The sequence below is a fragment of the Lissotriton helveticus genome, chromosome 3_1, assembly GCF_964261635.1.
Source record: "Lissotriton helveticus chromosome 3_1, aLisHel1.1, whole genome shotgun sequence".
Taxonomy (NCBI): Eukaryota; Metazoa; Chordata; class Amphibia; order Caudata; family Salamandridae; genus Lissotriton; species Lissotriton helveticus.
The window spans coordinates 1,768,443,884-1,768,461,766 of record NC_136061.1 but is presented as its reverse complement, the minus strand read 5'-3'; the positions used below and the strand labels follow the sequence as shown (position 1 = coordinate 1,768,461,766).

Sequence of the window (17,883 nt, the reverse complement as noted above, 5' to 3'; positions counted from 1 at the left end):
ACTTTTTGGAAGAATGAATGCATTCACTGCCGCTGACTGGTGGCCAGAGGATTTAGCCAACCCTCCTCCCATGGGAAATGGCAGCAAGGAATTTAGGATTGAAATTAGATGAGGTCTTGGTTTTTCACTCGCAAATGCTTTCTGTGGCAGGAACTTGTTTTTAATTGAAAAAGTAATTTCAAGAAGTTGCTTGACTTTCTTCCACCAGAGGTCCCTAAAATAGTGATGCATGCACTTATAACATCAAGGATTGATTCAGGAAAAGTCTTTATCTAGATTTACCTAAATACTTGCATTGTCCCTCCACTGCTGTCTTCAGGTTTTCGATGCATGTCATGCTATGTATAACTTCCTCTTTATTTGACACTCCATGATGCTTTAGGTATTCACCTTTCCTTTATATTCCAGTTCCTGTCGCCCTAGTGTGTTTTTGGGCATCCTATGTTTCAACTCTAATTTGTGTGGCCACATACCTATGAGCCTTACTGCTGTGTAATAATATTCACTTTATGTTGCAATTTTCGTATGTGATGATTTCTCTGCATGACCCTTGTGCTGTTTGCATACGAAAATATTGTGCTTGCAGTTCATATTAACAAAATAAAAAAAGGTTTACCTAAATACTTAATCAGCAGACTGCAGGTAGTTCAGATTGCAGCAGCATGACTGGTACTCAAACTCCCTCGTCATACGTCTGTTTCTGACCACCGAATGCAACTGAACTGACTACCAGTGCATAAGAACTTTTTTTTCAAAGCTCTGGTACCTTTTCATAGACCTTTCATAGAGACCAGCCCCAGATGTTTTAATAAAAGTGTCAGTCATTATGTCACCCACAGCTAAAGCGTTGCCCAAAACTGCTTTGAAGGAAGAAGCCTCATAGCTGTGGATTGAGATACTAGAGCCCTTGCATAGAAGGGGAGCTTCACAGCCTAGCTCCCTGAACTGGAAGCTGTTCAAAAAGGCCTGAAAAGAACCATTCACCATCAACGCTGTTTGTCCCCCGAAGGAGGGAAGAGTTCCATATTAGTCTGTCCTTCTTCCTCGCCTGGAAGTGTATTGGTAAGATTGCTAAATAACACCTTACTAAACAGCCTGTAAAATGCATGCATCATTTGCAGAGGCGTTTCATATCAAGGCCCCCACTTCCATTAGCCTTGTGTGATCATTCACATGTTCTTGACTTAATGGGGCCCATCAGAGTTAAAGAAAATTTACCTTGATTAGCAGTTTATTGGTTATGCATCTTGAGGTCTTTCAATACTGAAAACAATTCAGCTGTCTTAAAGTAATTTCCTTGTGAAGTTATTCCCCATGAAGTTACTGCCACGGACCGAGGATACCAGCTTAAATATACTGGAGGGCATCTGTAGTCACCCAGTAGACTCTCTGACCCCTTAACCCAACCCCATTCTGCTCAGGACCAGTGGTTCTTGGGAGTCTCTCCAGTCCCATTTGGATGGTGGTGAGCTGCAGTAATCACTCTCCAGGCTTTCGTTTACTGTACACTGGGAAGTCTCTTCCTCCTTCTGTTGCGTCTTCTGACCAAACAGCCATAGTGAAAAAGAAATGCGCGTGCGCATACTCTCGACTGCCAGGGGACATGTATGTAGGGGGCACTATCGAAAGTTGTAAATTGCTGGCTATTTGTAACTGTAACCTGCCAGCTTTAAATCTCTACTAGACCACCTTGGTCTTACTCCTTCGTTATGGTGTTAAACAATACGTATTACTTAGTTAGATAGTTTTAACAATTTAAACCTGTTTATACCAGTTGAAACTTAGTGTGAGTTTATTGCAAGCTGCAACTAATCCGATAAACCAGTGTTTTTTCAAACTGCTATTGTCTGTTAATTCTGAAAAGGGTCTCATGTTATGTACAAGGACAAGAACTTCAGGAAGTTTTATTTATAAAGGGAATCCTTTCAGATCACCTTTTGCTTGAATTTGTATGTTCTAATTTACCAATACTATCTCTCAAATGCTCTATAAACGGTGAAGAGAATGTAACTGTATGGTAGCATGCTTTGTTTACTGTATTGTATTACAGCATTTAAATAGTGCTTACAACACCTACAGGGGGCGCTGAAGTGGTTGTCTTCATGAATAGCATGGTACACCGTGTAGGGTGTGTGGTTGGAAGGATGTTTTCTTTGTGTTGATCCTATGTGGGAAGTGTTTCCATGTCCTGCGTCATTACACCGAAGTGAGGTATCGTTTTATGCGATGCAAGGAGTGGCAGTGTGTTGGATGATGAAGTGTGAGAGACATATGCACAGTTTTATGATTTTCAGTATGCTGGTACTGTTGAGCAGCTCGGCTGGCCCCTTTATGGTATTTTATATGAGATAGTCTGCAATATATCATATAAAATGCCATTTGGACCGTGTGTCCATTCTGAGATTTTGTGTATAGTTGTGGTTCTGAGTTGGCATGGTTGGAGGGAGAGAGAACTGGAGAGTGCTGTTGGGATGGACATTTTAATTTTCATCCCATATCGGAGTGTCTTTGTGAAATGCAAAGAAGCTGTCAGATTGTATAGATATTTAGGACCTGCAGTGGTGGATTATATTAAAGTCCTCCAAATTGTCCAGCAACGTGTGACTGATCTTTCCCGTTATTCCATGCTTGTTCTTTTGGTGATGTCTGTTTTGTTTTGGCTGTACAGTGCTGACGATGGACAACCCTCATAGTAGATATATCGTACGTGAATTTAAGACGTATAAGTTACAGTTTGTTGCTGACCATTGCATATTATGGTTTTAGTATTATTTTGGGCCAGTACAGTTATCTATGGAAGTGCATATCTTTATAGTGGCATGACTTACCATAGGTCAGCCCCTCTTAGCTTACCTGTATATTGAAAGCTGTTTGCCGATTGAGTTGTTTGCAATTTGTGGGTTGTAAGCTGAGGATTGTGCTTGAGTTGAGACTGTTTTCTGGGCCATTTTCCTGGTTGTGGGTGGTGCAGTTATCTAGGAAATTGCCAAGTTTTCAACTGTATTTCGAAGTGTATATGCTCTTAGGGATTTCTAATGCTGGCTGGTATTGTTTACTGGTTAAGTGGAGACTCATGTTAGAGTGAGAAGTGCCTACTAGAACTTGTAATCGAGTGCTTTCTTATTCTTAGGTTGAAAGGTTTGTAACTAGGCTGCCACCGAAAACGTCCGAGCAAAATCTGCAGAAAAGTCAACAGGACCACGTAGTAAGGAATCAGAATTTGGTCTTAAGGTAAGTCTCTTTGTGACCTGGTGTCGCGCATTCTTTACATAAACTTTCTTGCACTGCATTGTTCAGTATGTTTTGCTGTGCTTTGGAAACTGCACATGGCTTTGTCTGTGTCACCGACTCATTGTCGCAATCCCCAAACCAGGATTCCAGACACAGCTCACATTCAGATTGGTAGGTCCTCCAGTCAACCGGAGCACACCATAAAATATGGGGAGAATATTGATTGAGGACATAAAAGAAGCATATCATTGGAGGGGGCTAACCATTACCAAGGACAAATGAGTATGTGTTCATGTGCCCAGAGGTGAGCTATCTTTGCAGTGAAGGAGAGAACATCACAAATAGTTCTGCAGTGTTGTATAGATTGATGCTCAGGTAATTTCCATGTGAAGCTGTCGATTTAAAAGTAAGGTTTGGCTAATGTTGCCACAGACGACATAGGCCAATTGTCAGCTGCCTAGTTATTACATTCGAATGATTATTGTCTAACATCACACAGAATATGTTTTTACCGACGCCCCTATTTCTGGAACCTGGTACCTGCTTTGATTAGAATCTTTGCTGCCTAGGAATATTAGACATTTTGAAAGCTATCGTTTAAATCGAGACAGAGGCAGGGGGAAGCAGAGGTTCAGTTATCTTCCTGCATATATTGACCAAAAACCATACAGGTTCTTGAGACCCTCAACCACGCTTTCATAACCTGCAGTGTATATTTATCTCTGCTTGCATGATCTGGTGGAAATCATCATCATCGGGTCTTAACACTTGAGTGTCCTCTTCTTCAAGTGATACTACATCCTTCACTAGGAGGGAGACTGTCTGTGTATCAACAGTAGCATGGGTCTAAAATGATGAGACGTTTTCATAAAAACTGGATATGCTTAAAAGCTATTTGATGTTGATGTTGATATAGGCAAATTAGTAGTTCACAACACCTGGTACTCAGGTCGACATGTTTTGGCAAATTTGCCCCCTTGCAGATCTCGCAGCTTTTATCAGGACCATAGTTGTTGAACAGGACACTCAAGTGATAAGACCCGATGATGACACTATCCACCAGATCACATGTTTTAAAGGGATGTATGACATTACAACGCATGCTTTTACCACTCATGCCTTTACAACGCAGTTTTTACAACGCATGCCTTTACAACGCATAGCGCTTAGGGGTGCTGGATAGTGAATAGTTTAATTTACTATTCCAACTCCAGTCCCTGTGGATAGTAGGGAAGGTGTTGGATAGTAAATTAAATCTATTCCCTATCCTAGACCGCCCCCCAGCGCTATGCGTTGTAATGACATGTGTTGTAATAGTTGCGTCGTAAAGGCACTGCGTGGTAAAAGTTGCGTTGTGAATGATGTTTCCCGTTTTAAAGCTAGTCTGTCCAGCATTATGTATCACATTACTGCCACATTTCCCTAGGTAAGTTAGCACTCTAGTTCTTTATCAGAATCCTAAAGTTAACGAAAACAGAGTCTCTGACCTAAGAGTATGGAATCTGAAATGCCCTTCGGGCGGGGGTTTGTATGATTGTGAAAAAATCAGGAGAGGACAGGTTAGATTCGAATGGCAATATGAAAGAGACTTAAGGACAGGGCCACTGTAATTATGCGACCGCTGAAGAACAAATTATGCAGCACGTTTGACTAAATTATGTGTCAAGAAAAGGCAAATTATGTGTCTTAATGTGGTACATTTGGAGATAGTATTGCTTCATTATTTTGTAATTTTTATGTTTTAACACTATCTATGCAAAGGTTGCATCTCATCAGTAATTAACAACAAGGAGCAAAGAGGGAACAATGGTCATAGGTCGCCCTCCACTCAATTATGTATTCACAAACAAGACCTAGACCACCACGGCATTAAATCGTAAACCACTTTATGGTGTACCATCATATGCAAATCATTTGCAAACCACTCCTCTCTTTTAATGAATGAGGTAGGAGGTACATCCATGTTATGCCCTATTTAAAAACATCTGCCCAGTCCCATGGAAAAGTAGACAACAGTTGAAAAAACCCAAACAGAAGGCTTTAGTAGGAGCCTTCTGTTTCGGTTTTTTCAAAAAAAGGAAGGATGACAATCACACATACATATGGTCGTGTGTTTTTATTTGTTCTTTCAGTTGTGAAGACAAAGTATGTCCTAATGCAGTGGCCTAACCTGTGACGCCCTGAAGAAATTGCCTGAATTGGGATTGGCAATGAAACATGTCGGCAAGTAGAGCAGGGCTAGATAGGTATTAGCCTTCCTCTCTTTTTTAACTTCCCGCAACCAACACGTAATTAAGAGAATAAAGGTAAACTTTGTGTTGTTTGTGTGGCTTTTATATGTTTGATGTTTGACAAATTTTTGTGTTTTTGTCTGTTTTCACACACTGCATTCTTTCACAAGCACTGTTTTGTTTGTTTTTTGGACACAAGTCTTTCTTTTGAGCTTGATGGTGCCAATGATGAGAGCAGGGCAATCCTGGTGAGTACCTGCCAGGTTCCCGTTGGTGGTTCGCCCATGAGGCGCCATCTTGCTCACACACACTTTTTTCTACCTGTCTTAATTTGACACTTAAGTGTGTGTTTTGTTTGTCTTACAACTGTTGTCTACTTTTCCATGGGACTGGGCAGATGTTTTTAAATAGGGCATAACCTGGATGTACCTCCTACCTCATTCATTAAAAGAGAGGAGTGGTTTGCAAATGATTTGCATATGATGGTACACCATAAAGTGGTTTACGATTTAATGCCGTGGTGGTCTAGGTCTTGTTTGTGAATGCATCTCATCAGTACCAGTTTAACACCTAAACACAACAATAAGCAACAGAAAGGAAGGCTTGAAAGGAGGAAGAACATGGCGGCTGCAGACTAGTGCGGCGCGCGCGTCAGACGCCGTTCCTCTGAAGCACCGCGGTGCTGCTACCCTTCTGGAGCGCCGAATGGACCCTTGAGCCGAGTAAACGGTTTGTGCTGATGCGCGGTTAGTGGCGGCTCCCGTCATCTGCTCTGCTTCAGCTACCTCTTTGTCTTTTTCCTGCCATCTTGTGCCGGTTTGTGCAGACTCGTGGATGTGCTGGGGAGAAGGCACTGTTCCCCGACCCCTCCCTCTTGGCCCGCTGCCTCGGTGGAGCCGGTGGCAGAAAGCAGCCGTGGAGCTCCGCTGAGGTCGTTCGGCTCGAGGGCTTCTCGGAGGTAAGCTGGGCTGCGGTGGGGGTGAGGGGCAGCAGTGGTTGCGGACTCCCTCGGGGCAAGCTGGTTGCTTTAGCGGCGGTGAAGGAGGTTTGGAGAAACTTAAAAAGGCGGTGAGAAAGTCCGGTTGTACTTCTGCTGTGACAGTGGATCCCACGGGGGAGTTTGAGGAAGTTGGTGGGGGCGTGGAGACATTTAAAATAAACGATAATAAAACCTCTAACAGGAAAGCAAACTCCAAGAGTGGGGGTGGGAAGCGGGGGAAGAAACAAAAGACTGGAAGGAAACTACAAGACCCAGAATCCCCTATCACAGAGGGAGCTGAATCAGCGGAATCCTCCACCTCAGCCTTAGAAAGCTCTAGGCTCAACCAAAGGGCAATTCGTAGTAAGGCTGAGGCTAAAGGCAAAAAAAATAAGGGACCTAATATCTTAAGCTCTACTAGTGTCACTGGTAAGATTACCCCCTCATTACGCTCATACTTCAAAGTTCTGCCCCAGGTGTTGGACTTGCTACCTGCCAAAACCCCAGATAAGAGTACTCAATCACCCACATCCCTCCTGAGTACACCTACATTTTCTGGCAATTTCACTGATAAAAGCAAGACTAAAATTTCTACATCGGCCCCAGATATGGCAGAGTTACCGCCTCTCCCAGCAATAACTGCTGAAGATAATGTTGCGAACGTGCAAAACCCAACAGGTCAAGAAAAGTCAATCAACTTAGAGGAGGGAGCTGATAAAGGAGCTAAAAGTGAATAGTTAACCAAAACTGAGAGCGCTTTGGAAGCCCTCGCAGCGTCAATAGCATCAATGAGAGAAGAAATTAGAAATGATTTCTTGCTTTCTAAGGCGAACCAGAATGACATTCGGGCATCTTGCGAGGTGTTGGAGAGGAAGGTAGATGGGTTGAGTGAGGGGGCAGAAATACTTGAGGGCTCCGTAGGGGTGTTGAAGGCAAGCCTGGAAGTAGCTGAATTAAAAATCCAAAACCTACGGAGGGAAGGAGATGCCATGAAAGAGAGAGTCGAATCTTTGGAAAACTATTCGCGGCGAAATAATCTGCGACTCCTGAAGATACCAGAGGGGAAGGAAGGGGGGGACCTTAAGGCCTTTGTAATTAAAATATTGAAGGACTCCCTTAATCTCGAGGAATCTGTTGAGGAGCTAGACAAAGACGTATAACTAATTCATCGCGACCCCTTTCGCTTGAATCCTGGCAGAACAAAGCCTAGGAAGATTTTGATTAATTTTCTTACGTACTCTTTGAAAGAAAAGATTTTAAATCTCTCATTAAAATTAAAATCGCTAAAGGGCCCTGATTTCTCTTTCGAAGTACGTTCTGACCTTTCCAAACCCACTCTGGATAGACAGTGGGAACTGGGTCAGAGGAAGGACAAGTTCAGGTCTGCCGGGGCAACTGTTCAGATGAGGTTCCCCGCATTTTTGCGGGTTATGTACAATAATAAAATGCATAACGTTAGATCCCCCTTGGAGGCCGATGAATTATTGGAGTCCATTAGTAGTCACTCTCAGGGTCGAGTTTAGCACAGGACGATTGCAGCGGGTAGGGTCTTGTTCCACATACTCTCCACCTATAGATAAGATAAGATAAATCAGTCGATTGTGCTACCATTATCCTCTTCACATGTCATCTAACGTTCTGGCCTGTAATGTGATTTGTAATGCGATTAGAACACGCTAGGGCCGAGCATAAAGGTCGAGTAGGTGAGAAGGGAGTGAAAAGAGAGTAAAAATGTTTTTAAAAAAGGAAATAAAAATAGGGGTAACACATAAAAGAAATAGAAAAGAGTTCAAGGGTGAAAAACAAGAAAGAGAAAATGCAAAAATAGTAGTTAAAAAAAAAAAAAAAAAAAAGCTAATCACATATGTTTGCTCTAGAGGGGTCCATGGGGATCTAGCGGTGCAGGAGGGAAGGGTGTTGTAAGACGCAAATCCGGCCTTACACCTGGTCAGAGTAAGTATGGGTGGGTTCTTCAAGGGCGGGGAGGAGGGTGTGGGGGGGAGGGGATAAGAATAAAAAACTCAAAAAATCCTCAGGAGTCAGGCCTTCCAAGTTTTGTTTTGTGCCCTAGTAGGGTATACTGCCAACTTTGGGAAAATAAAATAATTCCGAGGTGGAAAGGAATGTGAATGAAGACTGATACCAGACGATGACCTCTGTTCAATTCCTGTCATGGAATGTCAATGGTCTGCGAGTGCGGGGTAGAAGAGAGCACATTCTACAATATTTACGAGATTTCCCCGCACAGATCATTGTCATCCAGGAATCACATCTTTTAAAAGCTGAGGCCAATATTATTTTAAAAAGGCAAAGATGGATAGACAAATTTATCAGCACCGATCATAATGCCAATATAAGAGGGATACTCCTAATATGCAAAAAATCAGCAAAGGTTCAGATCCTAGATTATAAGGAAGATCAGAGCAGAAGATGGCTATTGGTGAATATGTCCATTGACGGTTGGGTATGTGATCTAGTCGGATACTATGGACCTAATATTGATGATCCGTCTTACTTAGAGACAATAAGGAACCATCTGATGTCCTCCCAAGTTCCAATCATTTGGGTCGGGGATTTTAACATCGTACTTAACCCAAAAGTGGACAAATCTATTAACTCTAGAGCCTACATGCCTTCCAAATCCAGACAGTCCCTTAAAGGAATAATGACACAGCTGGGTCTGGCAGACTTATGGAGAGAAAAGGCGGGTAATAAATTAGGGGTTTCCTACAGGAACCTAAAATACAGACATAAATCAAGAATCGACTTCGCGCTATTTAGTTATTGTCTTAAAAATGTCCTTTCTGGGATAGACTATCTTCCCTCTTACCTATCAGATCATTCAGCTCTTTCGTTTGCTCTCAAACCGGTTGCTCAAACCAAACATCCATCTTGGTCATTCGATCGCACTATTGTATTAGAAAAAGAAGAATTTAGGCATTTGGTGAGCAAAACAACTTCATTTCTGGATGTAAATTTAGATTCAACAACACTTGATATGGTTTGGGAGTCTCTGAAAGCATTTCTGAGAGGATGCATAACAAGCAGAGCCTCCTATCGACATAGTATGTATCGAAGGAAGATTAATAATCTTGAGCTGGAAATGAAGAAGATTGAGCAGAGGCTTGGGGCTGCATTTGGATCACCCGACGATCAAAAAAATCTGGGTGAATTGAAAAATCAATTAGAGAGCATACTACAAGAAAGAGTCGCGAAGAGATGGGAGGCAAGTAAGATCTCCCATTTTGAATTCGGTGAGGCAGCGGGCAACATATTGGCATGGAAGGTTAAGGCAGATCAAGCCCAAAATTACATTAGGGAAATCAAGGTTGAAGGTGAGAGCGCAGCCAGGATTTCTAATCAGGAGATAGGCACTGCCTTTAGGGAGTTTTTTGAAGGGATATATAGGGAAGATATCCCGGACGATCAGTTGGTAAGGGATACATGGTTGGACCAGATCGCCCTACCGTCTCTCTCATCAATACAGAGTGAAGCTATGGAGATGGATATATCTGAGGCCGAAGTTAGGAAAGCTATCAGGCTACTTAAGCATGGAAAGGCTGCAGATCCTGACGGGCTACCAGGTGAACTATACCGCGTCTTGGGAGATGTCATCGCCCCTACCCTGACTGCCCTCTTCAATGGCATATTACGGAAGGGGCAAGTCCCCCCAAGATCTTGGGGTGAGGCGACCATAGTATTGATTCCCAAGCCAGGAAAGGACCCTACTTTATGTGGGTCCTATTGTCCGATATCATTACTGAACAGCGATTATAAGATCTTTGCTTCCATCATGTCAGCTAGATTGGGTTCAGTAATAGGGGAAATCGTACATGAGGATCAGAGGGGATTCATCAAAGGGCGCCAGCTATCTGACCTGACGTACGATTTGGTGGGGGCAATAGATATTGCTTCAACCTTTTCACTTCCATTGGCTACACTCACCCTAGACGCGACTAAAGCCTTTGATAGGGTCAACTGGCCCTATCTAGCTGCAGTTCTGAAGAAATTTTACTTTGGTGAGAATTTTTGTCGTCCCGTATCCCTTATGTACAATGCCCCATCAGCAAGGTTGTTAATTAATGGTGCATTGACAGACTCTTTTAAAATTTTGAGGGGTACGAGACATGGCTGCCCGCTCTCTCCCCTCCTCTTCAATTTGTACATCGAACCATTTGCAGAAATTTTAAGGGGAGATGAAAATATTCCATCATTCAGATTTGGGGAGTGGGAGAGGCGGGTCGCACTCTATGCAGACGACATTCTTATTTTAACATCTGACCCGGAGACATCATTCCCGGCGGTTATTAAAAGGGCTGAAGAGGTTGGTCGCATCTCGGGGTACGAGATAAATGCTAGTAAAACTGACATCATGGCATGGAATATCCCCAACTTACAGCTGGATGTGACCAACTCAATGCGATATCTGGGTATCCGGGTGGTTCAAGATGTTGAAGTCATCACTCTAGTCATCTTAGAGAGAGTGTACAATGAGTGTAGAAAACTGTTAAAATCTTGGTCCAATCTTCCCTTAACTATATTAGGCAGAGTGAGTCTGATAAAGATGTCCATCCTTCCTAAATTTACATTTATTTTTAACACCATTCCTCTGGCCTTTGACAGTAAAACTTTGGATAAGTGCCAGAGAGAGATAAATTTCTTTATTTGGAAATATAAATTGGCGAGAGTGGCATGGAAGAAGTTGAGGAGGAGGAGGGAAAAGGGGGGGCTGGCCTTGCCGGATTTGCAGTATTATGCATGGGCCTTTCAGTTGTCCCATTCCAGAATGCTTTTAAAATCACCATCTAACACATCTGCTGGAGAAATGTTTAAAGCCATGCTGGTCGGTGCTACATTACCAACCGACGGATTTGTGTTTAAATTCGGGGACCAAAAATACTTTAAAAAAGTCAAGTTAAAAATCCTTATGTCCCAGGCAAAAGCCTGGTTACAGATAAGGAAAAGACTAGGTCTGCCGTATTTCTCAAACTATGCACCTATCCGGGACTCTACGGGCTTGCCGTTATGTCTGAAAGACAGACTAGCAATTCCGGTGAGGGATGGAGGAATAACAAGATGGGGAGAACTGTTGGCAGGAAAGTCCTTGAGGTCGTGGGAGGAGCTACGGGAACAGCTGGGCCCTGAGTTTTCTAGATTGAAGTTTATACAATTAGATAGTTGGGTCAAAGCTTTGGGTAGGACAGGGGTAACATTTGGGGAGAGTAGTAATATAGAACAACAGTTGGTGGAACGACAAGGGGGGGGTAAAGAAGAGGTGACACAGTGGTACTGGAATTTGCTAGAGGAGGCTGATGGAGAGTTCACTCTCCCGGAGGAATTGTGGGGAGAAGAAGTGGGTACCCAAAGTATAGAAATTTGGAAAAGATCTTGTAAACTCCTATACAAAACTGTTAAACCAGCATGGCTGAGACGTAATCATTTCTTCACTATACATCGAGCATACCTCTCACCTTTGAAACTGTCTAAATTTAGCCGAGGCAAGAAATGCAATAAGTGCAACTACATCGAGGCCTCGGACGTGCATATGTTCAAGGACTGCCCTTACATAGCCCAGTTCTGGGATGAAGTGAAAGCAACCCTAGATTCTATCTTAAACATGTCTGTGTCCATCACACTACCCCTTATTATCTTTGGATGGGATGATAGTATAACCGGCTATGCAAGGTCCCTCTTGTTTTATGCAGTTTTGCTGGCTAGGAGACAGATATGTAAAGTCTGGATAGAAAATACGGCACCATCACACGCAAATTGGCTGTCATCCATGTATGAAACATCTAAGATGGATATGACTAGATCTTGCAGTACTCGTAATGTGGCTTTTTGGGACCTTTTGGTCCAGTGGAAATAGTTGCCAGGGTTTTTTTTTTTTGGTTTTTTTTTTCCCCGATCCTATGATTATGCCATATCACTCCAAGGACCAGGCCCCCTCCCTTGTACCATGGTTGGTCCTACAGGTTATTAATACCAAGATGGAGTAAGTGCAGGCCAGCTCCTGCTTATTCCCTATACTTCTTAAGGCCCATCTACTACCAATTTTCAGAAATAGTGTTACCGAGTGGGCAACAGTAAACACCTCGTATCTCGGAGTAAGACACGCATGGTGGTTGGCGGCTAATTAAGAGGAGGGCAAAAGAAAGAAAAAAAAAAGCCAGAAAAAAAAACCAATAAGCAACAGAAAGGTTACCCCTTAACCTTTGCAATGGGCCTTCCACTGTGCGGCAACATACGTTACCAACATTTTAGTAACTTTTGATCCGTTTGAGCTAGAAGCACATTTCTTAGGGTTATACAGCTCATCATGGATTATGTGGCAATGCAACAAATCCATAAGTATGTAGAAAACGCTGAAGCCACAAAATCACAAAATTTCAGTGACCCTGCTTATAGCTATCGAAAGGGTGGATAACATTCTTAGAAATCTAGCTTACCGACTCTGCCCAATCAATTTACTGTGTAAAAGTGTCTAGCTATTGGATTCTATATTCCAATATCTCACTCCTTGTCCTAGTGACACTCCTACCCTTGTCTATGTTTTCTAGTCTTCCTTCTTCTGTGATAGTCCTTCTGCCCTTTGTAAACTAACCTTCCCCCGTTTCACTCTGTCTACTGTTCTACCATTGTAAAATTATACAACGCTTTTAAACCTAGATCTCCAAACCTGTTCCAAGCTCAGGCCTTGTGTTACCCTTTTACAGATCGCGCAACCAGATCCTTTGCTAGCCTCTTTTCAGCCCGGTTGTCTGCTAATCTGTCTCTGCCTGTGTGCCAACGTCTTGGCCTTCCTGCTATTCTGTGTTGATGAGCTGATCTTTTGTACAGTGCAGTGGCTACTTTTCTTCAGGTGCAATGTATGCTCACTGGAACTCAGGGGCTCCGGTATTCTCCTCCCATGGAAGTGACTTTTGTGTCTTACCTGAGCTCAGCCTGACCACACTTGGGGTTGGAAGTCTCAAACTTTAAGAGCTTGGCCACACTGTATATATGGGGATGAGGGCCAAGATTGCGGGCACCCAGCCCAGCAAGGTGGAGCTCTTTCCCAACCCCTACCCGTGGAGACTGAGGGGACAGGCGCCCAACTGACTTCTATACACCTCCACCTCAATAAAATACTTTCTGCCCTAGCAGACACCAAAGATACCCTCCAGCAAGTCATTAGTGTGGTTTCGGTGGGCTTAGATCTTCTGCAGGCTGCACATCGCAAAGTGGGTGTTTGGATTAAGGAAGTGGAGACATTTGTGGGTGTGCTACAGCTCGAGCACCGGACACTGTCTATCCGCATGATGGATTTGACTCACCTAGTGCGCAACTTGGAACACCGAGCAGAGGATGCGGAGGACGCAACTGCCAAAGTAATATCCGGGTAGTTGGACTTCCTAAAGGTACAAAGGGGGTCGATATGGTGACATATCTCAAACATTGGCTTCAGTCAGATGTTGCTCTGAATCATCTTACTCCCTTCTTTGCCTTGGAATGTGCCCACAGAGTACCGGCCTGCCCACTCTGACCCAGTCGTCCACCCCATCCTGTGGTGGCTAGGTTACTCAATTATAAAGACGGAGATGTCATACTTCAGAAGGCGCATACGAGGGGGCTCGTTTACAGAGGACAATAGTAAAGAATTTGTGTACCCCAACTTCTCGGGTGCAGTGCAGGCTAAGCGTGCCTCCTTCCAGGAAGTAAAGAAGGCCCTCGGGGAACAAGGCTTGCAATATACTTTGATGTTCCCTGTCAAACTCACAAGTATACTGGAGTGGACTTCTCACTTCTGTGATGATCCAGGTAAGGCATGGGATTGCTGGTGGCCCTACCCAAAACAGGAGTACCTAAACATAGACATCGGAAGCGCTCATGGAGGGCCCCAGGGGGCTGGTTGTTGAAGAAATGTTCCCCTTCACAGATTGAGCATGGGCGGGCCGCCGCACTTCAGGCTGAGGCTGAAATTGCAGCACTGAGGGAGTCTGGCTTAGACACTGGTAGCCCGTCTGACAGGAGATCGATGGTCTCGGAGTCCGGGACTTCACTAGTGGATGGTGCTGACGTGCCTTTGGGGACTCCTCAATCAGTGGATGATCTAATCTGACATGCTGGTTTGCTGGCGAAATGGCTGACTGGAGGCTGTGAGCCCACTGTAGTGCTTTTGAATTGTTGGATGGGGTTGGTGGAAGTTCAAGTTTGGGGGTATTGCCTATTTGTATTTCTTCTATGGCCCAAGATCATGGGTGCTCTGGATGCTGCATGTGAGTGGGGGCATGTGCCCGGACGATGAGTAAGTGTAGAGCTGGTGCGGAACTGGCTTAAACTTTACAGCATGGCCTACCCCTCCCAGATTGGCTCCTACCAGGTTACTGGAGGTAGTGTTTTACTGATAATGCTTTCACTTTACATGTTTGGTAGCTGGCCATTGCTGGGCTGCTCTTGGGTGGGGGAGTTCACAGTTGGGGGTTTTATGGTTTGTCTCGGGGTTTGCACTGTGTGTTGAAGAGGGAGGTTTGGTTGCCAGGGAGGCTTGTGGGACACACACACACATACACACACACATACATATACACACACACATATACACACACACATACACACACATATATACACACACATATACACACACATATTCTCTCTCTCTCTCTCTCTCTCTCTCTCTCTCTCTCTCTCTCTCTCTCTCTCTCTCTCTCTCTCTCTCTCTCTCTCTCTCTCTCTCTCTTCTTCCTTCCTTCCTTCCTTCCTTCCTTCCTTCCTTCCTTCCTTCCTTCCTTCCTTCCTTCCTTCCTTCCTTCCTTCCTTCCTTCCTTCCTTCCTTCCTTCCTTCCTTCCTTCCTTCCTTCCTTCCTTCCTTCCTTCCTTGGACTATGTGTGAATACCAGCCTTGTGGGGACTAACCTTTCCCAATGTTTTTAAAATACACTAATAACAGAAAAATGTTAAGAAAAAATTCATTATACAGGATCCTGCTTCAAATTTGCAAAGATATTGTTATTTAATCGTGCGCACAGCACCATCCTTGTGGGGACTTGAACATGTGCTACCATCCTTGTGGGGACCTAGTCCGTAACACTATTTGTGGTTGAATACAGTCGAAGGCACATGGCTAAATGTTTATTTTATCAACAATATACACAAACATTATAATCTATTCATATATGAATTGCTGTATATATTAGGTGAGTACATTACAGACAGATTATGTTAATGTGCCAGAAAATATCATATCATGCTTAAAGAAAGACACTTAAAGCTGTATTCAACCTATTTATTAGTGCTTAAAATCATCTTAGGAGAAAAAGGTACTAACACATAAAGAAATTAACATATGGAACCAAGGAATATGGTCAAGTGGAACCCGGAGCTTGATTAGCTGCTTTAATTTTTGCCAACATAGATGTTCAAGTCCCCACAGAGATATTGGGTGAAGATCATTGCCTTTAAGTCTCCATAGAAACAGTGTATACATTCAAAGCTTAAATCCCATTATAAAGAGTGTGAAGCTAATGATGTTCAAGCCCCCACAGAGATGGTGGTTATTATAGTGATGTTCAAGTCCCCACAGATATAGTGTGTTATTATAGCAATATTGCAGTCCCCACAGGGATAGTGTGTTATCATGGAGATGTTCAAGTCCCCACAGAGATGGTGTGTTATTATAGTGATGTTCAAGTCCCCACAAAGATAGTGCGTTATTAGAGTGTTGTTCAAGTCCCCACAAAGATAGTGTGCTTTTATAGCGATGTTTAAGTCCCCACAGAGATAGTGCATGAAGGTGATTGTGTTTTAGTCCTCATTAAAAACGGGCCAGATTCACAAAGGTAAACTTAGACAAAGTCAAACTTAACTACTTTTCAATATTCACAAAGCCTCGTACAGAGAATGTGAAGCTGATGATGTTCAAGTCAAAGCAAACATAAGGAGATGATGGATGGAGTGCTGAAACTTTTCAGTCACTCACCCCCAGTCGCAAATCTGGGTTGAATCCACTATTGTTCTTTAGCTCAATTCGTCACCCCAGTTCAGACCCAGCTATATTCAAATCAGTCTTGACCCAGTGCCTCATGGGAACAGTCCAACGAGGTCTTCCCTGGACCAGAAACAAGCATCCTGGGACTGGTTTCGGGGTAACACCCCCTCATCAGATAGGCTAGCTTGAATCCAGTTGCAAAGTGAGCAAGGGACCAACGTCTGAGCATACACTACCAACTCAGGTCGAACAAAGCGTTTGCAAGGAGATGATGGACAGAGTGCTGAAACTTTTTAGTTACTCACCCCCAGTCACAGATCTGGATTGACTCCATCATCATTCTTTAGCTCACTTCACCACTCCAGTTCATACACAGCTATATGCAAATAAGTCTAGACCCTGGTGCTTCAAGTGGAAGCAGAGCTTGCGTTTAATTACAGGAATGCTCAAGTCCCCACAGAGATGGTATTTTTTTTTTATAGTGCTGTTCAAGTCCCCACAAAGATAGTGTTTTATTATAGTTTTTTAGTTTTTTCCAAGCCCCCACAAAGATAGTGTGTTAATATAGCCATGCTTAAGTCCCCACAGAGACAGTGCATAAAGATGATGGTGTTTAAGTCCTCATTAAAATAGGGTCTGATTCACAATGGTAAACTAAGGCAAAAAATCAAACTTTTCTACTTTCCAGTTTTAACAATGTAAACTTAAATAAGTCTAACTTTACTACTTATCAGTATTCACAAAAAATCCCATGCAGAGAATGCAAAGCTGATGATGTTCAAGCCAAAACAGAGCTTTTGTGTAATTACAGGAATGCTCAAGTCCCCACAGAGATGGTGTGTGACTATAGACATGCCCAGTTCCCCACATAGATAGTGTGTGATTATAGAGATGCTGCGGTCCCCACAGAGATAGCGTGTGATTATAGAGATGTCGAAGTCCTCACAGAAATAGGGTGTGATTATGGACATGCCCAAGTCCCCACAGAGATGGTGTGTGATTATACACATGCCCAGGTCCCCATAGAGATAGTGTGTGATTACAGACATGCCCAGGTCCCCACGGAGGTAGTGTGTGACTATAGAGGTGTCAATGTCCCCACAGAGGTGGTTTGTGACTATAATATTATCATGGTTGCGAAAGAGAATGTGTGTGATTATAGACATGCCCAGGTCCCCACAGAGATAGTGTGTGATTATAGACATGCCCAGGTCCCCACAGAGATAGTGTGTGATTATAGACATGCCCAGGTCCCCACAGAGGTAGTGTGTGACTATAGAGATGTTGAGGTCCCCACAGAGATAGTGTGTGATTATAGACATGCCCAGGTCCCCACAGAGATGGTGTGTGATTATAGAGATGTTAAGGTCCCCACAGAGATAGTGTGTGATTATAGACATGCCCAGGTCCCCACAGAGGTAGTGTGTGACTATAGAGATGTTGAGGTCCCCACAGAGATAGTGTGTGATTATAGA

The 17,883-nt window shown here is 43.5% G+C and overlaps 1 protein-coding gene across 3 annotated transcripts in view; it reads left to right on the top strand.

Moving 5' to 3' along the window:
* The window catches only part of MED18 (mediator complex subunit 18), a 116,318-nt gene that overhangs the window by 20,584 nt on the left and 77,851 nt on the right, over nt 1-17,883 (top strand). For all 3 annotated transcript variants that reach the window (XM_078682600.1, XM_078682599.1, XM_078682601.1), the window contains exon 2: nt 3,131-3,231. The gene's annotated coding sequence lies outside the window, so the exon portion shown is untranslated. The remainder of the gene's footprint in view (nt 1-3,130; nt 3,232-17,883) is intronic.